Source organism: Artemia sp. Qi Xiang Cuo, chromosome 13, assembly GCF_049724085.1.
Source record: "Artemia sp. Qi Xiang Cuo chromosome 13, ASM4972408v1, whole genome shotgun sequence".
NCBI lineage: Eukaryota > Metazoa > Arthropoda > Branchiopoda > Anostraca > Artemiidae > Artemia > Artemia sp. Qi Xiang Cuo.
The window spans coordinates 37,723,487-37,731,443 of record NC_142806.1 but is presented as its reverse complement, the minus strand read 5'-3'; the positions used below and the strand labels follow the sequence as shown (position 1 = coordinate 37,731,443).

The 7,957-nt window shown below is 35.7% G+C and overlaps 1 protein-coding gene across 1 annotated transcript in view; it reads right to left on the bottom strand.

The window, feature by feature from the left end:
• The window catches only part of Tmtc3 (Transmembrane O-mannosyltransferase targeting cadherins 3), a 586,368-nt gene that overhangs the window by 438,288 nt on the left and 140,123 nt on the right, over positions 1-7,957 (bottom strand). The gene's annotated exons all lie outside the window — the stretch shown is intronic.

The following is a 7,957-nucleotide window of genomic DNA, read 5'->3' as shown; positions in this document are numbered from 1 at the left end:
ATGGTTATTTTAATCTTTCCGGTTTCTTAACCGTTCTACCTGATTGTGTCGTTACTTTTTCTTCTGTTTCTTGCGGTTTTTTATTTTTAGTTTTTGCTAGCAAAATGAGATCAAATTTTTTGAATTTTTTTTTTCAAAAATTCTTGCCTTTTAATTTTGTTTCTTTCGCATGTGCGGCTGCTGAAGTTGGTTTTGATTTCTCTAATTCTTTAACTATCATATGGTTTGGTTCACCGCCAGACTTTTCAGAACTAGTTTTCGATGATTCCGCATTAGAACTTTTAGAGTTGGCACCTTACGTTCTTGAGGTATCGCCTCCCCTTCCCCCGTAAATTTCTACTTCTCTGGAAGTAGAAGGTTTATTCTCCAAGTCCTCGCTTTGAGTTTTTAACTTGGAAGATTTAAAAGATTCTTGAGAATTTTGAGAGGAAACAAAAGTTTTTGCGGGGTTTTTCCATTATTTAAATGCCATGTCTTCAGGGGGATGGGGCATTCTTTGCACTAGTGTTTCCCTCCATGAAGTCCATAGTTTAGTCTTGACCTTAGACACAGTTATATCATGATATTGTCCTTGCTGGTCATTCTTGGGAGTTTGATTTTTAGGTAATGTAGTTTGATTCTTTTTGATTGGAAAATTTATTAAATCCATAGCTTCTCGCAGATTTGTTTTAATTGAATCTTTGGGGGAGTTTTCTCTACAATAATACCGGGAGTTTCTACAGCTCTGTTCAATTCCTCCTGTAATGACAGGGACCTCTCTATTGGTGTTGCAGGGGAAACCATATTGTCTGGAAATCTTTTTGGGGGACAAGGGGTCGAAATTCTATCAGGGAAAAATTGGTTTTTCGGAGATATCGTATAATCTAATTCTCCTGCGCTCTCCGATGATGAATTTTTTGGATCTTTTGCTGTTTTCATTTTCTCTGGTATTAGGGATTTTCCTTTAGGAATAACTAGATTTCTCATAGCTAAAAATTCTTCAAAGTTTTCCTCATCACTCTCATTCTCGAAATTGTCTTGCTTGAAATTAAAGGGTTTTAGCTCTGCCAATCTAGATTTAGGGGGCTCATTTTCTGCATCTGACGAATCGGTAGACGAGGGACGCGATACCCATATTTCTGGAAATTTTGTTCTTTTTATTTGGCTAACATGTGCTTCATAAGCTCTTCCTCTATCAGGGTTCTCCATTTCAAAACTATAGTTATTACCGTACTTTTTGTTTATTCTGTACTATCCAGTATATTTATTGGGAAGTTTTTTACCTTCCGTCCTTCCGCGTTCCTTAGGTAAATGCAATCTTCTATTTTGAAGTCTATGTTTCCTTTTACTTTGGGTTGTTTTCTTAGTTTTTGGTTTATTTAACATATTTCCAACTCTTGCCTAACTATATCATAAGTTTTCCTCATCCTATTTATGAATTCTTTTTTATAATCCTCTGAGTTATTGTAATATTGCCGAGATTCAATAATCTCGTCATAGGAGATTCTAAAAAGGGCGACCAAAAAGTAAATAAAAAGGGTTGTCTTTAGTTGTTTCTGAATAAGCAGTATTGATCACGTTAGTTAAATAAGGTAAGAGTTGATCCCAATCGTTCCTGTTGTCTTTTGTATAAATGCTTAATACATTCAAAAATATTTTATGCCTATTTTGTATTTTACCATTAGCTTGTGGATGATATGGAGATGTCACCAATTTCTCTATGTTAAGAAAACTCATTAAGTCTTTTGTTACTTTTGAAACAAAATTGCTTCCGTTGTCACTTAAAACTTTATTTGGAATGCCAAATTGTAAAAATAATTTCGCTAACGCGAAATTATTGAGTTTCAAATTATTTTTTTTTAAACTGGGTTTAAACTTAATTAGAGGAAGTCGGAATTATCTTTAGAAAGAAGGAACTTTATTTTTTGTATTTTAAATATATCACATTTTGCTCACGGTACAATAGATCATTTTCTCCATTATTTTCCCCATCACAGGAGTAATCATTATGGGCCTATAGGACTCGGGGTTATCTTTGGGTTTATTTTTCTTTAGGATTGGTAGGAGGGACGAACATTTCCATATATTGGGGAATATAGAAGATGCACAAGCGTGATTATAACAGTTTAGCAGTTCCTGTTTGTATGAAGGGGTGAGATTGTTTATCCATGTAGGGTGTGTATTGTCATAGCTGCTGCCAGTTTTGGTCCTAATATGATATATTGCATTATTCATTTCCTGGATTGAAAATGGACTAGTTATATACTCGGATGCTGGGTGTGGTTGGTAATTTGGGTTCATAGGAATTGGTGATATTTTGCTGTGATTATTTGATGTAAGCTTATTAACAAATAGAGTTGCAAATAGCTTAGCTTTTTCATTATCATTGTCATAATGGGTATTATTATGTATAAGCTCATACAGGAGTGGGTTGGGGGAAGTCTTTTTCCCACAGATGTGGCTTATGACTTTATGTATAATTGGCTCATGTGTCTCTCTGGAGAGATTATTTGAAAAATTATTCCAGTATTTATATTTAGCATCTATTATAGTCCTTTTTAGATTAGATTCTGCTTGTAATTTTTTTAAATATGTGGTAGGTGATGGTTATTTTATGAATGCTCTCCTAGCTGCCTTTTTGTTCTCCGTTTATTTTGGCACTCATTTGTCCACCATGCTTTGGGAATGTGTTTAGGGAAGGTTTTTTTGGGTGTTGTCCTGGGGATAGCATGATTAGCTGTATTTATTAGTAAAGATGCCAAGACTTCAGCATGTGTGTCAACTGTTGTGTTTGAAATGCATGAATTTTGGGTGAAACTCGTAATTTCATCATTTAGCTTATTTTGGAACATAGACCAATTTGCTTTAGTGTTGATATATTTTGAGGTGTGTGATCGGGTTTCAGCAGGTTAATTTAGGGAGCAAACTATAGCAAAGTGGACAGTACATAGACTATCAATTTTATTTATACACGTTTTATTCAAAATGTTGAATGACACAACTTGTAGGTCAATTGTAGAGAATCTGCCACTTTTGGGGTTGAAATATGTATTCAGGTTTGGACGGGTAGTAACAGCTAATTCAATATTATTTGAAGTCATATTGGCAATCAATATACCAGCTTTATTTGCTGGTTTATTCCCCCCCAAAAGGCTGTGGGCATTGAAGTCTCCGCAAATAATGATATTTTTTAACATATTAGAATTGTTTATATAATTAAAGAAATCCATGGCATCTGTCGTTTGGCCATTAGGGTTATAAAAGCTTATTATGTAGGATTTTGTATTATTCAGCCAAACACTGATACCAATTGCATCAACATCCTTTGCAAAATCTGGAAAGTTGATGCCACAGAATTTTATATTATTTTTAACTATTAAAGCTACTCCACCTCCTTTTCTCTCTGACGATCTATCCTTTCTCAGAATAGTATATCCCAGAGACTTAATTTGTTGATTTTGGGTTAAATGAGTTTCCTGGAGGCAAGCAATATTAATGGAATTATTATTCATAAAAGATATTGGTTCATTTAGCTTATTTTCTGTGAGTGATCTTACGTTCCACTGGAGTATTGATATGTGTTGTTTTGTTGATTTATTTTTCATATGACTGTGTATCAATGTTCAACTTTGTTAAAAGTAAAGCAAGATCTTTTTTTGCTTGAATGACCATATCATCAGGTATGCAGATTTTTGCCAATTCTGCAATGATTTTTGTTTTCTGTAGTTGATGTATGTTCATGGCCTGAACTGCATTACAGTTTAGAATGAATAAGTATATATTTGGGGATTGCATGTTTGGTTGTGCATCCTGTTTGTCAGTTAAGGGATTAATTCCTGGTAGTGTTTCTGGTTTGTTTCTTCTTGGGAGGGAGGGGGGGCCAGGCTGACCTCATCTCACCGGGCAAGGAGGCTTGTTGACTTGGCGATTCCTTTTGATAGGGGTGTGAGCTAGGGGGCTTAGAGGATGGTGTTTTATACGGGGTCCTTGATGCAGTGGGGGCGTTTCACTTGGGGGTTTCGGTTGGCTTCATTACGGGCTTTATTTGGTATTGTTGGGCAGAATTTGCTTCCATTGCTGCAAAGGGGCATGGAATGGCCTTCTCTGTTGCTATTTGGAGTGTTAGTTCTCTTTTCTTATGTACAGGGCATATGGATTTATTGGTAGATTCATGTGGGCCTTTCCAATTGATACATTTAGGCTGATTGTTGTTGCAAGTTGTCATCTCTTTACGATGGAATACTTTACAATTGCTACACTCTAGGAGAATTTCATTGCATTTGTTTGTTGTGTGACCCAGTTTGAGACACTTCTGACACTGGATAGGCTTTGGTTTGTATTCCTTGTGTGGTTTGATTTGCCCAAATAGGAATAACTTTTCTGGGATATTAATTTTTTCCTTCAGTGTAAATAAGAAGGATCTACTTGTTTTTAGGCAATTAGAGTTAGGTTTACCAAGTTGGGTAACATCTTCAACTGGGATTGTGTTTCCAGCCCTATCTGAGAGCCCTTCTTTTAACTCCTGAATGGGTATATCTGGGGGAACATTATAAACTACTATTTTTGTTGGGGATTCTTTTGGGTTCCATTTAGATGTATTAATTGGGGTATTCAGAAGGGATTTTAGATTAATTATTGTGTCTGCTGATTTTTTATCTTGGACAGCTATTAGCAGGGATCCATCACATTGAATATTAATAGAGAACAATGATTTTATCAGTTTAAAATTGCAACCCTTATTGCAGTAATTTTTTTTATTTCAAAGGGGGTAATAAGAAAATCTTCAAAGTAAATTCCTAAGTTTTGGGAGGGAGGATCTTGGGCAGGGAGAGGGGAAATGCTTTTGATTGGGGAGATTTTTTTTTTTTTTTTAGAGCTTCTAGAAAGGACCTCTTGAAACCCATTATCATCATTTATAGTGACATTAGCCCCTACACTGATCATTGTCCTATTCTCAGTATTGGAGCTATCATGTGAACTTTGTGATAGTGAGCTTGACCAGCCAATATGGGTATCAGTTTCACTGGTATTTGGGGTGGGATCTGGGGGGATTTTTTTTTGGAGGACATCTGATCATTGCCTATTGGAAAAAGCTTAAAACTAAAACAAAACTAAAACAAGAATGGATAATACAATGATAACAAACCATCTGCACTCTACTATGGGGAAAGTTTCAGGATCAAAAGAAACACCACAGTATGGCCTTGAAGAGGATTTGAGCACGAATCTTTCGGTACAACTACTGATTTCGGTACAACTACTAAATTTTAATAAGAATAATCCTATCCTTTCCCCCTTTCCCAATAATTATTTTTCTAAAAAATACCATAGAATTTGTTCAGGAAAGACTGGACTAAATTTTTTACGAGTTTTGCATATATTTCCTAATTCAAGGGGTTATTTTCTCCTCTGTCCTCTTTGATAGCATTTAAATGTGAACAAGGAAACAATTAACCCTTGCCCATTTGAATTTAATAAGCTAATGTCGGCTCAACAAACATTGCTTTGTAAACTGCTAAAATGCTTCAAACACCACTAAATCTTACTATCAGCCAAGAGCCTATCCAACTACATCTGCACACAGAGCATAGAAATCGACATCTACCATCTTATAATTGAATTCCTAGAGTAGAAAGATCTACTGAATGATATCTGAAGATATCTAATAAATATGAAGCAATCAAGCCAGTATTCCTGTAGCCCTCAGAGCGAAGCAAAAGGAAAAGGGCTAAATAGTATTACTGAAAAGCCCGCCTGCTGTTAAATAGAAGAAGAAGAAGAATATTATAAGCTACAGTAATGATAGTGGTCAAATATGGCTCTGAAGCATGGGTGCTTCGAAAAGTGGATAAAGATTTGCTAGATGTTTCCCAGAGAAATTGCTTAGAAAGCCAGCCTGAAGGAAAAACAACAACAGCACAAAAATTAGAAAATGAATGTGTATTGCCAGTGGCAGAGCCTGAATACATTAGAGAAAGAAAGAGAACGGAGAGTGAGGCTGCAGCAATTACAGTAACAATGATGTTTAGAAAGAGCACTGAATGAAGAGTCAAACCACAAATGTCCTGATTTCTGACCTGTTTTTTCCTGACTTCTGTTCTAAAATCCAGACTAACCAGAAACTGCTTAACCTTACAATCTACCCCTATCTAGTTATCAGGAAATATTTTTGATAAACTTACTTGCACAGACATAAATAACACCTCTGGAGCCAAGCGATCCAGTGTTCAACTAAGCGTGATCAACACGCTAACGCGACCTTACTTTGGTATGCCCTGATTAGCAGGGTTGCCACCAGTGACTTTTTAGTGTCACTTTTGACAGTTTTTTTTAAATGGCACTTTTCGGGACACCTGACACTATTAGGACACTTTTTAGCAAAATTGGTACTTCTTTTGCAAGTAGCACTATTTTACAAAAAAAGAATTTTTTCAGACAAAAAACCGGAAGGAAAACTGTTAATGTAGATATGCAACGATATCCTTTTTCTATCATTGGATGCAAGAATCTTTCTGTGCGGTGAAAAACGTAAACGTGTTTGTCTCTATCTGTGCCTGAGAATTTTTTTTATTCTTATTCTTATCACTGATAAGCGAAGATCACCCAGTGATCTTCGGTACGAAATACTTGGCAATGAAGGGGACAGAGACAGACATTTAACTGCAATGTGGTGGAGAAGCCTTCAGTTGTTTAGTTCAACTATTTTGTGTTGTTGCAATAATTTGTAGGCTCATAGACGATAAGTCAGTCAAGCGGTTTGCAATTCTTGAGTGAGTCGGAATTCAATTTTTATGTTTTATTAGTTGAGTGTTGACTACAACTCAAAGAAGAAAAGAGCAAGAAAAGCTAAGAGTGTATTTTTGCACCACCATGTTAGTAGCTGTAACTATGTTAACCAGTCACAGGGCCAATGACTGCTTATCTTTACGTGTCTTTTCCTCGATTTCTCTGACTGGAGCTCTTAAAGTCCAGTGACTGAAAAGCTCGCTGGTGACATCACACAACGACTCAGCAACGCAAAAACATCCACTAAGTCCACTGGTGTCCCACAAGAATATCTAGTGACCTCTTCAGTGACTGGGCTAGTGACGCAGAAATGCGCTCTAACATTTCCGTTCATATTTTTTCTTTGAACTCTTGGCAATGAACAAACCAATAGCTATACATAACCATCATACTAAAAACAAAATTGATACCAAAACTTTCATTATCTTAAATCCTATGTAATCATTAGCAAAATCACAATCTAGTTTCACTTTTTTTTTAACTTAAATTTATGTTACATCATTACATAAATTGAATTTGGACGCATTTCCTCATTTTAGTTATTTCATTCCCACTAATTTTTCATTGTAAATGTACTTTCACGCTGATACTCTAAATGCTCGTTTTTTATTAAAAGGTGCTTTCATATTGATACTTAAAATGCTAGTTGACTGTTCCTATGCCCTTGTCCCTGGAGACATCTTAAAGAAAAATCTACTGGGAGTGGCGAGAGTTCTCGTGAAACTTATTCTATTCAGGTTGTGATAAACAGATTAGATGATATGTCTGTCTTATTGTTTTTCCACAAGTTTTTGCCAAATAAATTATTTGAAAGAGTTAGTGTCTGAACCACTATTAGTTGTGTTTATCATAGGGCCATCAAAAGCGACGATCTATGTTCGTGGCAATCTCTTCAGCATTTTCGGAGAAAAGAAAAGTTTCAAGCACATGAATGCACTGTAATAATCCAGATAATCCATTTTATGGAAAAACTGGATGAAAAACTCAATTTAGACGAGTAATGCTGTCCTTTTTTTTCATTTTCTCAAAAGAAAAAAAAACTGAAGGTTTTTCCTCTTTTCTTTTTCTGTTCCTTTTTTACGCTATGAACAAAGACTGCTCAGAAAAAAAGAGAAGAAAGTACTTTGTGGGACGATTTCCCATTTTATACAGTAAGCACTATTTGCGCTTTAGCGGGTTTTAGGAGGGGGGC